Raw genomic sequence first — 17,925 nt, forward strand, 5'->3', positions numbered from 1 at the left:
GAGTCCCGCTCAAAAGCCCTACTAGAAACCACGAAGCACCACCGTCTATACTCTGGTAATTTCTAGCTTAGATTACTGCAATGCATTATACATAGGGCTGCCTCTGAAGACTGTTTGGAAATTCCAGTTGGTGTAGAATTCGGCGGCTAAGTTGTTCACTGGCCCGATTGCACTGGCTTCCAATTGCACTTCCAGGGCCAATACAAAAAGCTGGTTTTGACCTACAAAGCATTAAAATGGCTCAGGACCACAATACCTCAAGGACCCCATCTCCCCATATGAACCAACCCAGACCCTGCAACAATCATTTGAGGCTCTTCTTCGCGTGTCTCCCCCCCCCCCTTGAGAGGTCAACCCTCTGCTCCAGCTAGGAAGATCCAGTTCAAGAAGTGATACTGCACTGGCACCTCTCCAGCCCTCATGATGGTTGAGGGATGGGAGATGCAGGCCCACACACCCCTTCAACCCCAAAGCTATCACAGGGGCATCTCTTGTGATCAGAGGATGAACAAGCAGTCCCTGAGCTCATTGCTCTAACCCAGACAGCACTGGGGTCAAGGAAGAAGAACACTTGTGTCTTCTTCAGTTCAGCCCTACAACCATCTGGAGTTTGGTGGTGGGAAGAGAAAACAATTCATCAATTCCAAGGCCAAGTTCCCCTGCCAATCAATTACACTGCCAAGTAGATAGTCAACTCTTACAATTTGAGGGATACTATTGAGTTTAGGAGGATGCATGCTTCCTTTCAGCCCACTCATCTCCTCGTTTGAAGCCCTAGGTTGAAAGGGTCAAGAACAAAACCATTTGCTTTCCTTCAGACTATAATGCACTTGCAAAACTGCTCTCTGATGCCAACATCTGGAATCAGGATGCGGCAGCCTTCCCAGTTAGGATTCAAGATGGGGGCTAGAGGAGTCTGGGGAAAACAAGGCTTCCCTGTATACCTTATCTTATGTAGGAATATCCTACTATCATACCACTTGGCCTGTTTTGACAGCAGCTTACACAGAGATACCCATTTCATTAATTATCTTCTCATTCTCATTTGGGGCAACACCCCAAAGACAAACAAATGGAGAGAATTTGGACTGATTAATCCAAACAACAGAAATCTCAACCCAAACATGACTACTGAGCTCCTCATCAGGAAGAGTAGAATATTATATGCACAAACACTAATAAAACTACCTTTGTTCTAATTCTAACACATAACAAAACTAAGTTTATACTCCATATAGAAATAAACTGCAATAAATGTTAATCATAATAAAATTTACATAGCTAACTGACAATACTTCAATAAAACTACAAAATAAACAAAAACTACAATAAAAGGGATGCAAGTTACACTTCTCTGTGGCTGTCCATAGTATGGGTAAGCTATTAGAAGGGTTCCGCTTCCAATGTGATAATATCCATTATTTGCCCACTGATATGAAACTGCAGCCTACGGTTTGGGGTGAACAAAGACTGTAAATCTGGAATTGTAACATGCACACAAGGAGAAAGGATGCAGAATGCCAGCCTGAGACTCCATAGGGCTCATTCACAAGATGCTAAACTATGGCTTGCTGTTGCATCTTGAGGACTAGCTACTGAAGTGGCAATACTTCCCATATGTCATGCCAAGTGTCCATTTGCCCAAACTGCCAGCCAAAAATAGCATTCAATGGCAACCTTTTTCAAAAGACTGCATTCTGAAATTATTCAGGGAGCATCACCAGCAGCTTATTAGATTCAGGACATTACCTTACATAAAACAGTGTCAGAATCACACCTAAGGAACCTTTATTCAGTTGCCAACAGAGAAGCAGAGGCAACAAATAATATTGACTCCCATGAATTCACAGGAGATTTCATTATTGACTGCAATGGCATCTGTGCATAGCTTGCATATAAGTAAATGTGGAGAGTGTTGTAATTTCTTATGGAACTCTGTTTTATCCCATTTAGCACCTTAGGCAATCTTCCTAAATCACAGAAATTTTCATGTTAACAGCTTTTTGAATATTAGAAACCAAACATAATGCAAAATGCTTCACAAATGTAGGGGAGTGCCCAGTATCTAACCAGGAGCAATCTTCTTGCAAATGCTCAAATTATTACAGGTGCATTGATGACTTCCATTTGAATCTTACAAAAGAATACGAACATTCTAATATTTAAAAAAAACACTCAATGGTTTTAAAAAATAAAACCCTATTTAGAAATCCACTCAAGAGCCAAAAGGCATAAAAAGTGAATGTTGGTACAGTTCTTACTGTGGTAAGTTCCAACTCTCCACCAGCAGGAAGTCCAACCCTTGAGAGGGTATACCTGGTATACCACCCTTGCCAGAATTTGTGCTTCAGCAAGTATTCATAGCTCTAGTCCTTAAGAATATTTGGGCATACACAGACTATATTAGAGCTTTCCAAACTTTTCATACTGATGACACACTTTTTAGACATGCATCATTTTGTGACACAGTAATTCATTTTTACTAGCAAACCGGAGGTTAAACAACCCCCTTTTCAGCTACAATAGGAACGCAGGGAGCATTTGTGCGACACACCTATACATTGCAGCTGACACACTAACATGTCACGACACACAGTTTGGAAAGCTGTGGACTATAGATGAGGGTTGTGGAGGTATTTCAAACAGAAACCATTCACCATAATGCCAATTACCTCAATTCTCTCAGATATAAGCCCATACAAATTCTTTTAAGTAATAAATTAACTTTTGCACATTTGAAGATTATCTTTACACCATGAACAAGCCACATCCTATCCTGAAGTGAAGCAGTTATAACTAGTGTAGGCATGGTGTACCTTTTAATAAGTTGCCCCAAATCTGTTCAAGTTCTAGAAATGTCTCTAGTCCCTTCAATTTTATTATCAGCAAGGAAAGTAGACCACCAAGTAGACCACTTTTTGTTCAGAAGCCATGCCTAAATAATTTAGCTGTTCAAAGAAATCTTTAACTATAAATGTACTAACATTTTAACATTACAATAGATTAGCTACAAAAAGAAATTAACACTGCCTTAGGAAAAATGAGATAACATTTTCCCAAAGCTTTTTGATATGCTAGTTTTAGAGTTATATCAGAGTGTGCTAATATTTTTAAATGAGACTGTCAAAGCAAGTGAATAAATTCACAATCTGGAATTCTTTAGACTGCATAGAAACTTGTAATTTGCAAAACTTTTTCTGTGAAAATAGCATAAAATTCATAGGTTTTCATCTTTTAAACATACACACACACACATGAGAGAGAGAGAGAGAGAGACAGAGAGACAGAGAGAGACAGAGAGATACAGTTCTTTTAAGGAAATTGGTTAGAAAACACTACCACAAAAGATGATCACATTATTCCCTGACAACTTCAGAAGTTTCTCAAGGCTTTATCATTGCCACTCTCAGTGCAAGCAGGCTGTTTGCATTTGCCAATACAAACTGACAACCTAGTGATACAGTGCGTTAAAAATTCTCTGTAGTATTGACTGCCTGGAGCTCAGGCTCCCTTGGCTAAATACAGTACAGTTCAATTAACAGCTCTTCAATATACAATTTAATTTTTCTTTCATCTTGATCCACAGCCCAGCTTGAAATGAGGAATGTTGAAATAGATGGCTTACTTCAATATTCAAAGCACTTTATAAATAAACCCATCAAGCTAGTAATGATTTCTGTCATAATGTGACAGAACGGATGAATGGAGGATGCTGGTATTCCAAGACCTGGGTGTCATTTGCTCCAAGAAAGCCATCAGCTCCATAAGGTGTGGTCCCTTCAAAACTATCTCCTGGAATAAAACCTGCTTCTCATGAAAACATGGTCTCTTGGATTCTCAACAAGAAAGCTGACTGCTTTTGAATGTAGGATGTGCATCCAGATGCTACATACCTTGAACATGGCTTTTTCAGATGCACAATCTTCTCTTAAGTATAGAGTTCAGGGGAAGCCTTTAGTTTCTCTTCTTATCTGAAGCCAGCTGTGCTTAACACTGATTGGATGAGTTACAGGTAGGTAGCCGTGTTGGTCTGAGTCGAAGCAAAATAAAAAAATTCCTTCAGTAGCACCTTAAAGACCAACTAAGTTTACCAAAATATAAACTTATTTGGTCTTTAAGGTGCTACTGAAGGAATTTTTTAATACTGATTGGATGACTCCTTGTGAAAGTACAAATCCATTTCCTTATCAGTACCAGGGGGGTGAGGAACAGGCCCATTGACCTTGACAAATGTGGGCACAGGCTGCATGGCATGGGAGGATTTTTCATAATATTGACTATTGCATTAGACTCAGCTTAGTCATATATATATATATATATATATATATATATATATATATATATATATATATTACAATTTTACACAACTCTGCTAATGAACTTCTTCAATGCACTGCATTAACTTTCAATCACCTTTTGTGCATCTGTTCTTCAGATATATGTATTAGTTCACACCATGAAGAAACAGAAACCTACTTCAGAACATAAAGTTCAATTCAGTGCTGTGAATGAACACTCATCTATAGTTGTTGTGTTCAGAAGTAGCTAGAGATTATATTTTTCATTCATTCCAGGAAATATAGCACCAAGCTTGGGTCAAAATAGTCATAATAATTATTATTTTTTAATGAACTAGGAAATGACAGCACTGAATCCAGTAGGATGACCTCTGGATGGTGTACTCTGGGGCAGCTTCTCAACTTTCAGAAAAAGTGGTGTTTTGTTGTTCTTAAAAGTAAGGGGAAATACGTTTATGTCCCACTTTTAACCTTTTTTAAAGATGGAAATCTAAAGTATGTGAGGAGAAACACATGTGCTGATAAGCATCACAATAATGGATATTCCAAAATGTGGGGAGGGGGGGTGTACAGGCCCACCTATTGGAGCATATGCACAGTAACTAATGGTTTGAGAACCCCAAATCTCAACTCACTCTCCACCAACTTTGTCCCACATCTCCACTTTCAGTTCATGTTCACTTTTAGCTAACAACCTTCTTCAATGGAATTAAAATGCAATGGATTGGGGAACAAATAAAATAGAAGTAAATATAATCATGTAGAGTTATTTTAATATATTAATTCTAATAGCAGTGTTAAGCCTGCTGTAGCTGAAAAGGAAAATCACTGCAAGGAGCCCTGTGGCACACCTTCAAAGCTAACAAATTGATTTGGGCAGGAGCTTTCAAAGACAGGAACCTACCTCAACATGCATCTGATGAAAAATAGGCTCTTGCCTACAAAAGTTCATGACACAAATGCATTAATCTTTAAGGAATTGCAGGGCTCTTATATTTTGCTCCAATAACATCTTTATTGAAAACTTCAAAGAAATAATGAACAAAAATAAAGTCCTTGCATCTTAGTCCAGCTGCTTAAGCCTGTTTTGCATTCTCCTGCCAGCTAGTACAAATGGCTTGTGTACAGTAAAGGTGTATTTTTAAAAAAGTGTAATCCGTAACCAGATTCCTGAAGACAGTGTTACATATGATACATGATGATTCCAGATTCTTAGAAGATTGTGTATTTATTCGAAAGCAATTCTAACTGTTTGCTCTGAGCTATAAGATACAAAGCACTGCATTTAAGTTATTCTCAGATATGTATCTCTGAAAGATACCATTAATCGCTTAAACTGTGTCTGAGGAGGCATCAGAAACAACTTCATTTCTCATACATGTATTATAATGTTCTCAGAATGGAAAGATTCATTATTTCTCAACTGATGCTTGCATTCTACTGTGAACCAAAGGCACTCTGCTCTTGAAATACATTTCAAAATAAAAAATGACACTATGTCTTTTGTCTTTGGTATTAGAAGTGGAATACTGACTAGTTTGTTTAAGAAACTTCCCAAATGCTTTTTAATGAGCAATAAATATGCAGTTATTACAGAGTAGTTTAGATTATTTAACTGAAAGTATCTTGGAACATTTGGGGGATGCAGGAAATGCAAGCCATGCAGACTTCCTGTTCTGCACGCTTGACTGTACCTTGTGAGATAAGGAGAAGCCAGGAAAGAGCACAGGGCCCAAGGCAACCTGGTGACCTTCACAATGTAGCAGGGATTCAAAACCAAGGCTCCAGCTTTCAAACTCAACATTTCCTAGCCACTACCCTATGCTGGCTGTTGGCAGGGATCTACCGTAGTTGCCTTTAGTCAAAATAACATTTCAGCTGAGGAAGTATTGTACTTCCTGGCCCTTAAACCATAATATTTTCATTGCTAGTAAAATGTGATTTCTTGCCATGTTAAAAAACCTATTTTCGGAGGTCTACATAGTAAGGATATTGTGAGCATCTGAACAGAAGTGTGTATAAGCCCCTGCTCCAATGCTTGCAGGCAGGAATGAGGTTAATACAGCTGATTTCAGGCAGGGCTGTGCTTGCAGTGATTATGTGAATGGCCACATTTCTTTGTAGCAGGAGAAAAGAAAGGAGGCAGTAGTAGTTGGCACCCCGTTACCAGTTCGAGGATTCCTGGCGTTCACAAAGCAAAGGCCCTCCAACACCACTTTCCTGTGCTGAGACAGAAGCTATAGTATCATTCCTGGACAACTGCAGCAGTGGTATCGAAGATTAGGGCAACAGCTTTTAAGTTGCCATGGTAATAGCAAGGCATCATGTGTCTGAGCCAAGCTGTCAATTTCCCCAGCTGCCTTACACCAGAATGTCTCTAGCCAGGCATTCTGTCTTCAACAGTGGTTGGTCAGGTACCTCTGCAATCTTATAAGGAAGACATGATGGAACATGCATTTCCCTCTTAAATCTCCAACATGTGACACAGCCTTTGCTCATTGCAGCTCGTTTTAACAATGAATTTTACACATTATTTAGCTAGTTATAATCATCATAACAATTTATTCCTCCTTAAAATATAGTGTAGCTTACTTTCATTACAGAAAACAACAATATTTAATTTAATAATAATAATAAATTTTTATTTATACCCCACCCTCCCCAGAAGACATCTATTTCCAAACAAGCATCACTTTTAAAATGTGAGCTGGTAGAATTGTTGAATTCCTTCCCAATCATTTGGGGTGCATTATTTTTCAGTTGACCTAAATGAGACTTCTGCAGAATAAGTTTGAGGTCAGCTCTATTGTTATCACCTAGTTTCATCTTTGCTTTTATTTCTGGCTCTGCTTTTTAAATCTTAACTCAGCACTGTGATTTTAATTGTCAAAGAAATAGCATTTAACATTTACAGTAATTAATTCAAGATTATTTAGAATAACTACACTAATTGGTATGTTCTGCAAATCTGCAGCACTGCAGAATTAAAAATAAACATCACAAAGATATAATTTACAGCTAATCTATACTTACAATTAAAGTAAGTTTCAAGATTTATTTCAATCTATATTTTTTATTAGCTGCAACACAGTAATGGGGTGTACAGAGTTCTGGCTTTTCAAGCACCTAGATTATAAAACATAATTACACAAATTAATTAGAAATGAGTGCATATATTTATTCCGTTGTTTATAACCACAGAATATTAAACATGTCAAAGTTAATGAGCAGATTCAACAATAATAAATATTGTCACTAGTATTATGAAATCAGTTCTGGAGCAACTGGACTTCATTTATCTCACTGCATGATAAGGGGGCATAATTTTCCTAAGTATATTCACCTATCACCATTTAGTGTACACATAAGAGGATATACGGTAACAGGAGCAATTAAGAACAAGATGCATGTTGGATCAGGCCAAAGACCTATCTAGTTCAGCACCCTGTTCTCACAGTGACCAACCAGATGCCTATGGGAAGCCTGCAAGCAGAACCTTACTGCCAACAGCACTCTCCCCACTTGTGATTCACAGCAATTGGTATTAACAGGCATACTGCTCTGAAACTGGCACTATAACATAGCCTTATTCTCAATTATTTGCATAGCCTCCATTAAAGCAATCCAAATCACTGCATCTTGTGGGAGGGAGCAAAATCCAGAGTTTAACTACTTTCTTTTGTACTTTCTTCTGTCTGTCCCAAATCTTCCAACGTTTTCATTGAATCATAGAATTGCAGAGTTGGAAAGGTTACCAAGTATCATCTAGACCAACCCCCCTACAATCTAGTTCAACCCCCTCAACTAAAGCATCCGGGATAGATGACCATCCAACCTCTACTTTAATTTACTATTACATTTATAGCCTTTCCTCCAAGGAGCTCAAGGTAGCATACATGGTTCTCTCCCTCTCCATTTTATTCTCACAAAAACCCTATGAGGTAGACTAGGCTGAGGAATAAAGGTCAGCCCAAGCTCACCCAGTGAGCTTCATGGAGGGGATTTAAACCCTAGTCTCCCAGGTCCTGGTCCAACACTCTAACCACTATAAAGCACAGGGTCTTCATTAGATGTCCCTATTTAGCTTCATTGGATGTCCCTGAATTCTAGTATTAGAAGAGGGAGAGTCCTGAACACATGATCTCTGTTGCATTTTGAGTGGCTTTGCACATCACAGGGAGCACCCAAAAGTGGATGCATGAGATACTCATAACTAATATGAGTACTGTATTAGCTTCCCATTTACACCTATTTTTTACACCTGTAAAAAACAGATGGATAATAACACTGCTTAGATAATAACACAATAATATCAAACCATAATTTGCAAAGCTTGACCATGGTTTGGTATTGTGTGCAAATCAACAGTATGAACTGAGAATGGCCAGCAAACTAGAATCTGAAAATCTAGTTTGCTAATCAATTTGCTCACACTCTGATTTGGTGTTACATCCAAATTGCCTGATGAATGACAGTTCTGAGTCAACACAAAGCAAAGCTCCCGTGAATTTTTCATAGGCCTCTCAACCATACAATCATGGTAACTTAATATTTTTATTAAACAGTCATATTTAACATTGAAGCATATCTCAGCTATCTCACATGAAATAGGAACAAGAAAGGGGAAACAACTCTGAAAAAACTCACTATGCTATAACTTATTTTTACCACCTCCTTATAAAGTTATATGCAAGTAATAAAACTATTCTCACAAAAATGATGCACTGAGAATCTTCCACTAGGCTGAATTAATAGAAGTTTCGCAAAAAAGGGGGGGGACAATTTAGATTCAATTTCCAATCTAATTTCCGTTATAAATATGTCCTGAACATAAAGGATTGTGGAACCAACGGGAAACACAGTTTACTTTACTTTCTCTAAATGTTTCACCTTTCCATTTAAAGTTCCGATTGACAGCAATCCTTCCTGGCCCACAGTACTCACATGGAAAGTCAGAACTGAAGCAAGAAAACATTTTTAATAGCATGGGCCTGCATTCGAAAAGAATATTTTCTTTCCCCTTTAGCATATATGTGAAATGCTTCCTTACAGCACATAAAACAGAAAAGAGCAATGTAAAGATTTTTTTACTTTACGTCATTTTGTAATGAATGGACAGTTATATCTCGGGCGTACTCCCAACACACACATAACATCAATCTAGCTGTACTTAATACAGTGCCAGATCTTTTAAAAAGACACCCCCACAACCCCCACAGCATTTCTGACTTCCTCTTGCACCATCTTTCTTTTTATTTTATTTTCTTTCAAAGATGGAAAGCTTCACAAATTTGGATGTCATTCATTTGCACTATACTTTCTAAACCAATCACAAGAAGTGCTTTTTAATTTAGATTTATAACCTGAGCAATCCCCAAGGCCTTGGAAACGCCACATTTTCTCATCTCATTTATTCTTACAACAACCCTGTAGAATAGGCTGCTATTACTCCCAGTTTACAGATGGGAAACCAATCCTGAGGAAGAAAGATTCACTTGAGGCTAGTTGGACTCTCAACACATGTCTTGAAGTCCAACTTTATTAACCACTGGGATGTAATGAGCTTCTGGGAACAGAACAAAGCAATGTTTTAAAATCAGCACCTGTTACTCTAACAGGAGTGGGCTGACTTCATTCCTGCATAGTTGGTTGGTTTTAAACCAAAATCTATGCGGCTCACCATCAAGTTTTAAATCGACAAGTGTGCATCTGGGCCAAAACTTTGAACTCAGCCTCATTTTGTGGGGGAGATAGATAGTGGGTGGTAAAATGAGGGCAGAAAGGGAAGCTGAGATTTGTGTTTTGAGGAAGATATGAAGCTTACAGAAGCAAGAGCATTCTGCATAAGTTCCCCGCCCCCCCACCAATAAAAAAACCAAGCCATCAATAAAGCCTCAATGTCCCTCAAATTTCAGTCTACACAAATGACTGTGAAAGCTGAGACTTTGGCCCAGCACCACTTAACTGTCAACAGTTAAGCAATACAGTGTACATACTCTGTTTTAAGAGCAACAATGTTTCAACGTCCATTAGGCCAGAATTATTGCAAGAATCCCAATTGGTCCTTTGGTGGACTACAGCCCCTCTTCTACCCTCCTCAGTTTATAAGGGAAATGTTTCATGAGTTTCAATAACTCTGTCTCAGTCTCTTAATGTAGATTATGTAACCTTTAAATGTGGTTCATCTCAGATTTTAAGAAATATTCATTTTCTGTATAGCATGGAAGTAAGTAGCTGCTTTCACTGTGTGAAAATTCTGCTTTATTGATAACATTCTCCTAACACCAATCAAGTTTGCTGAATTCTAAGGGTGTCTTCAAAATTATTTTTCAACAGAGAAAATAATTCTATGTTAGAAACAGAAACAGAAAAAAATCTGTTAGTAGATTTTTAAAGACTCACATTGAATTCAATTGAGCAAAAATGGGCTGGGCTCATTTTTCTCCCGGACTTCCCATTGAAACTAATCACACCATGTATTAGGCCACTCCCCAGAAATTCTTCTGCTGGATGGTTTTAAAATGCAGACAATGAAAAGCACTGCAGAAGCAAAATAAGGCCAATAATATAATTACGGTGGTATGCCTGCATAGTCTGAGTTAATGTTATTATTTGACATTGCAAGGCTATGTTTTCTCCCATGAGTCACAACGGAGACAAGGTTCACCCTAATTGGTTCCAAAGCACAACCTACCCTCAACAATCTTTCCTCAGGACCAGTAATGTTAATTTCTACACGACTGTAAATAGTGTTTGCCAACAATACAAACATGGTAATAAGAGGCTAGGTGGGTAAATAATGTGGTTACAAAGCAGCTTATTTGCATTTTTATTTAAAACTGCCTTCGTTAAAAAGCAGCTCAGATTTCTCTTTGCAGAAGCAGCCTTGGTTAAGAAGTAGAGCAGTAATTACTCTCTTTAGGGGTTCTTTTATATGTCCTTTAGGGAATTAGAATGAAAAGATAAGCAGAATTAGAAAAGGAATCATGTAAAGTATGAAATGTACTATAAACACTTAGTAGTGTATTTACCGTAAGCTAAGTTGGTCTTCATTATGGAATATGTAGCATGCTTATATTGCCAGTACTATAGTAGAGAGACTTAAGAAATTTAGAACTGGCAAGTTTACTTCTTCAAAAATTAAATTATAAGCAGAATTTGCTTTATGCAAGAATGAATCTGGCATGTGTGCATTCGTTTATATGTAGACTTATACACACAACCCCAATGTTGTTGGCATTCTGCAGAGATCTACTGTGCACATTCCTGTCCCCTTCTCCCAATCTGAGGCAGACTTGAACTCGAAACAGCATCCAAACCCATCTATACCATTAACTCCTGTGTCAGGTTTTGTATCTGAAGTTTTAAATAGAGAGATTTAAAATATTCAATTTTTACAATTTTGAAAACTTCAATATACCGTATATTAAATGATATGAATAAATGACTAAGGTACTCCAATGCAGATAAACACCAGTGAGTCCTGTTCCCTCAAGTGAGCAGAGTCTTAATTCTATATTGGACATAAGCTCCTGCCCACAAAAGGAAAGAGGGAAGTTCCTGTATGTTCACTTGGCCATAGGCTTAATACATACACTTCCTTGTAAATCACCAAAATCTAATGGTGAAAAATTCAAGTAGTAACATTATATCACTTAACCTTTTTGGAACACCTCCATAAGACTCTTGAAAAGTGCCTACCAAATCTTTTAAAGTATCTTCTGCTTACCCACATGAACCAGAGAGGCAGCTTTTGTATTTCAAAATCTAATTACTTTTAAGAAAATTGCTGCATTTATTTGGATCATAAAAATCACATCTTTATTATGTTGGTAGTACAAGGCTAGTGATACACACAGACAAAGGTCTGAAACAGTTCAGCTGTTCTCAGGACATTGATTTGGTATAAATGATATCCACAATTCAACAATGGGCCAGCCTTTCAGAGTGCAAAAGGCTCAACACATCTGCTATATAATTCAGACCCTATTTTACAGTGGTTTCATTACCAACCATAAAAACTGTAACAGTGGAACTGTATAAACAAACTGAACAGTGTTTTTACTGTAAAACATGAACGTACTATAAATATTTGTCTTTCCCTTCTCTCAGCATCTGTAATGAGAGAAGCAAATTCATGCCATATGTTTATAGTACAAGGGGAAAAAAGTGTATCTCAACAGTTCATCCATGCAGTTGTTTGTGAAGCTGTTAAATTGCTTTAATTTGCCCATTTGCTTTTTAACACATTCATTTACTTACAGATCATTAAAAAAACCTAGTGCTTCACTTAATGTTCCTGAGGTTCAGTTGTTGATATTGTCAACAATGGAAGGCATGACCAAAAGTTCCAAGGAGAAACCCAGCCGTCTGCTATTCCGGTCATCTTTGTGTATGATTGCAGTCACCGTTTCCTTGATCTGCCACTAATTTTCTGCCATTTTAATCTTTTAACTTGGAAAGGCTTTTCTTGCATTATTCCAGCCAATCAGGGATCAAACAGTGAATAAAAACAGTCAACATGCCACAGATTTGTCTATGTGATGATGTCAATAAAGGCAAACAAAGCCTTCTCATAGACTCATTCTGATAAGAATGTATACAAAGTTAGGATGGGGACTGAGGCATGACTGGCAATATAGTGATGATAGCAACCACGTTTTCAGGAATAACATGTTTGTTGCTGTGGCTGACTGAGAAATGCTGTGGCTGACTGCATTGTTTTGCATCAGGGGTGAAGAACCTCTGGCCCTCCAGATGTTGCAGCTCCAGCAAGCATGTCAAACGGCAGGGATGTTCGTCCAGCAACATATAGAGGGTGAAAGATTCCCCACAGCCGTCTTAAATGATGTTACAGAATTACAAAGAATGATACTCTAAATTACAATGAATGACTTCAGCAGTCCAAAGAAGGCTAATTTATACTCAGAATTTGAAAGTTCCATATTCTAAAAGCGGCATAAAAGTGCTGATCTAAATTCTTCAAACCATCTCATTCTCAGAATACAAACTGGATAGCTATTTAATTTGTGCATTATATCTCTAAACGTAGAGTATACAGATATAACAGGAATGACATGAAAAGCTAAGGAATTGGACCGGACCACTATCAAAACTTGGATCTGGCTGTTGAATACAATAAAGGATATTAAGGTACAGTATAGTTTTTAGAGCCTCTCAGCAAATTTTGCCTAAAATGAGGAGGCTTGAGGAAAGCTTAGCTGTTGGAACTCTGTGCTGCAAGGAAAATGCAGTGGCCAATGATTTAGCAATTTCCAAAAATGGATTAGATATCAGTAGGAAGCAATGTATGTATTTGCCAGCTGATTGTGCCCAATTTTAACTCCCACTCATACCATATTGTGACTCTTCCGCCCTGCACCACCATTTTATGATTGATGAGACTGATTTTCAGTCATCTCTAGTGGGCCCTGGGAGTAGGAAGTGTGAGCACCCTTGCTCTAGAAGTAGCAAAACAAACAAACAAACAAAACCTATCTTCCCATTGTAGAACTATGTAAACATTATGCATTTGCAAAATAGTGCTAGTAAATGTTTGCTTTCTTATAATCATCTTTTGGATCCAACTCTATAATTCTGTTTGTATATATTCTGAAGTATTTCTTAAAGAGATGGATACAGTCGGGAGCTGTGAAAACCCTACTCAATCATTACTCTTTCATTCAATGGTGTCAATAATATAATACAGAATAAGCCCCTGAGTTCTTCAGCTCATGGGATAGGATTTCAGCCTTCTCCTGAGCAAATGTGTTTACAAACTGTGCCAGAGTGTTTTTCATTAAGCCTTAAAGTCAATTAAGCTGTGAATTGGAACAATCATTCCTCCTTTGCAAAGTATTGATATTTTTTTACTGCTCGCTTTAGGGTCTTTCCCACTACTCAAGAAGAGATTTATGCTTGACAATTTCTGATTAAAATGAATCATAGCTCTAAAATTCTAATTTCCTTTTTTTTTTCCAGCACAAGAAATTGTAACAGTTTTAAACTGATAACAGCCTCCAATATGCAATGAAAACCTCATGGCAATTTGGAAATCAAACAGAAATGCTTTCTTCGGGTTTTAAGACACAATAAACCACCTAAACATCCAGGAATTGTGGAAAACACTACACATACACCTCTCACATGCAGATATTTTAATTATTTTTTTCCTTTAGGGGGTCCAACAGTAGTCTCATGGTCTCCATCTTTTAACCTTGCAACAACCCTGTGAGGTAGGTTAGGCTGAGAGAGAGATCTGGACCATGGTCATTCAGCAAGCTTCAGAGCGGAGCAGGGATTTGAATCCAGGCAGGTGCTCCAAGTCCATGAAGTTGAGGCCTTGACAGTCCGTCCGTCCGCCCCCACCCCCACCCAATTTTGAAGGGGCCTTCAGGGGGCGAAACGAAGGGACTGGGAGGGAAGATGGGGGGAATAAAACTAGGGCACTATTTATGTTACAAAGCTATTGTAACTATCAGTGAGAATTAAGGAGCGAAAACCTGTTGGTCTCTCAGCTGTGTCAGTGAGCTGGCCCAGCTTCTAATCTCTCTATGCTGCAGCCTGATGGAATGGCTGCCATCAGCCACTACATCACAATGGTCACCAAAGGCTGTATACAAAAACAAAACATTAGAACCAACTTTAAATACTAAACCAAAGAGCAGAGCAGAAAATCTTTTAAAACCATGAGAAGCAGAATCAAAGATTCACGTGATATAAACCATTAAAAGCCATATGGAATGTGTTTTGTTTTTTTTACACTTGAATGTAAGCAAAATGGGACCAATGCAACATTTTGCACCATCCATAGCTTTCAAACACTCTTCAAGGGCAGCACCACATAGAATGCACTGCAGTAATCTAAACACAGGATTAGGCAAATAGCTCAAGGCAGTGTAGTAAGCTTCAAGGCTGACATGAACCACACAGGGATCTGAACCACACTAGCTCTGGAACTACAGGCATTAACTGTGGGATTAAGAATTCAACCTCAGTGAATTCAAGGCAGAGTTTAATATTTATGAATAAACCAAATGAATTATAGTCAAGGTACATCTCTTTTGTATTCCATTTTTAATCAGATATTACTTTCCTTTCAATTTATGTATCCCCCACCAACAGGTCTTGGCATCCCAGTCTGCCACTGTACGAGAGACAACATTGGCAAGTTTTTGAACAGTGGCTTTACCACAAAACTGACAAGCTCGGCACCAAAAAAAAGGGACTTGTTTTGCTACAGGTGACCGGGGGAGGGGGAGGGGGGGAGAGAACATGTGTGCATGTGCTTTGCCTCCAAAAACATAGTTTAATCATCCTCTGGAAGTTTGTTTTTGATTTTTTACACCATACCTACTGTGACACGTTGCATTTTATGGATTATTATGCCAAATTTAAAGTCAGGTTTATCAGGATCACTTTTTTTTTTTTGCAAAGCTTATTCATATACTGGAAGTGAAGGATATAAACAATATTTTCATCCAAATGCCTATTGCTTTGTGGCACTACTGATATAAATGTAAAAGAACATTTGTGTCAAATATACATATAAAATTTACATTTAATTCAATTCTCAGAACACATGTCTTATCACCATTATCAAATTATTAAATTGAGCTATTCCAATCAGAACATTACAACTGTTGAGAAGCCAACTGTTTGCTTTGAATATATTTCTGTTGCTATTTCATAATTCATGTTCTAAGGTCTCTCCTGTCTCTTCAACTGCTAGCATCTATGATGTAGTAGATGTAGAAGATAAGTCAATAGTAGTCAGGAGGTGGGCAACAATGTCCTATTGTAATATCAGAGCAAATCAGACAATGGCATCACGAGTTATAGATATATGTATGTATGATCATAGGCCTCAGCATTTTAATAGCAGTACCAATCTGCTAAAATTAATCAAATAGATTTTTGTAAAAAAAAAATCTTAACTTTAAGTAGCTACTGTCTTTAATCTCCTACCCAAGATTGCTTGCATTTTGATGTAAATATTAAGCATTCTGTAATTCATCAACTAATTCTCTCCTAGTTACACATTTCAAGTAATTAAAGTTCAGTAATAACTTATTCTTTCTGCTCCAGCACCTGCATTTCATTTGTTTATTTTCCCAGAGTCATAAATCTGAGGGACTGTCAAAGTGCCATAATATTAGTGCAATAATCAAAGTTAATTAGTCCCTCTCAATAAACAACAACAAAGTCATTACAAAGATGCATTGAAGGTGCTCTAGCTACCCACTTTACAGATGAGATTGTACTGAAAACAATTAGGAGTGGGGAATGGTTAATAAATAAAATGCATTTTTTTTCTGAAGTAATTTGAAACAAAGACAATGTGGGACCTTTGTTCTTCAATTCATTCCCAGAAATGCTCAATTCATACTGCAATGATGAGATAGGTGCATTAAACTCAAATCTAACAACAGCTTCACATTAAGCATGAAACGGATACAGCCATCTCAAGTCACACATCAGGGAACCATGGCCAGGTGTGGTTCTCGTGTATGCTGCCAAACGTTTTACCATATATTACCATATATTATTACCATATATTATTGCAGAAAACACCAATGTAGTGACAAACACAATTGCTATGTAAACTGTGAAGCGACTAAATCTTCACAACGTTGTAGGGTTATTATAAGGCTGTTTCAAAAGTTGGGTTCATGGTTCATTTCAAAGGTCCAGAAAAAAAGTTATATAAGCAATAAATCAAATCTCTTAATCCAACATGATATTCTTTGAAATTTCAGGTTGAGTATTTTCATATACACACTCATTTAATCCACTAATTACCTAGAGATAATCATAACCTTTGGTGGGTGTAAAACAGTTTTGCATTTAACAATTTAGCTGATCACCATAGGCAACTAGGAATTCCATGCAGGCTAGCAAGATAATTCTGTCCCTGCTCAGCTGGTTTTCATGCTACCTGTGTAGGAAAGAAAGCCTTTTTCTCCATGACCAGCTGAAGCGTAGGCTAGTAACCTTTGTGGTCATATTAGGTTATCATTCAATGTAAATTCAGGTCCTCAAGTGAACCAAATGAAGACATGAAAATGAAGTTTATAATGATGTACCAAACTTTTTCACAAGAACCAGATCCATTTAGACAGCTCCATTTTAAGTCATACATTTTAAAGAATTACTCAGCAATGTATTTAACCCACATTATTAACAGTACAGTAGCCAATAATGAGTTTGACCAAACTGCGGGAGGCAGTGCAAGACAGGAGTGCCTGGCGTGCTATGGTCCATGGGGTCACGAAGAGTCGGACACGACTAAATGACTAAACAACAACAACCAATAATGGCAAAATTAGTGCTGGTTCTAAACGGAAAGCTAATCAGCAGTCTTTGAAATACTTATTTATCTATTTAGTTAGTTCCAAATATGGTATGTCTCTTTATTGACAGTTGCAATATTTTCATTATTTACATGTCTCTGTAAAAATTGCAGAAGCTTCACACAAAAACACAACAGGTAATGATTGTGTAAAAAATTAAAATGCATGCTTCTTAGAACAGGGACCTTGTTTCACTGCAAAGTACCATAAAGGTAAAGGAACCCGACTGTTAGGTCCTGTCATGGACGACTCTGGGGTTGCGGTGCTCATCTCGC

General features: G+C 37.7%; 1 protein-coding gene across 4 annotated transcripts in view; it reads right to left on the bottom strand.

The window, feature by feature from the left end:
* The window catches only part of WWOX (WW domain containing oxidoreductase), a 543,814-nt gene that overhangs the window by 500,654 nt on the left and 25,235 nt on the right, over window positions 1-17,925 (bottom strand). The window lies entirely within an intron of this gene.

This window comes from Zootoca vivipara, chromosome 6 (genome assembly GCF_963506605.1).
Source record: "Zootoca vivipara chromosome 6, rZooViv1.1, whole genome shotgun sequence".
In the NCBI taxonomy this organism is placed as follows: domain Eukaryota; kingdom Metazoa; phylum Chordata; class Lepidosauria; order Squamata; family Lacertidae; genus Zootoca; species Zootoca vivipara.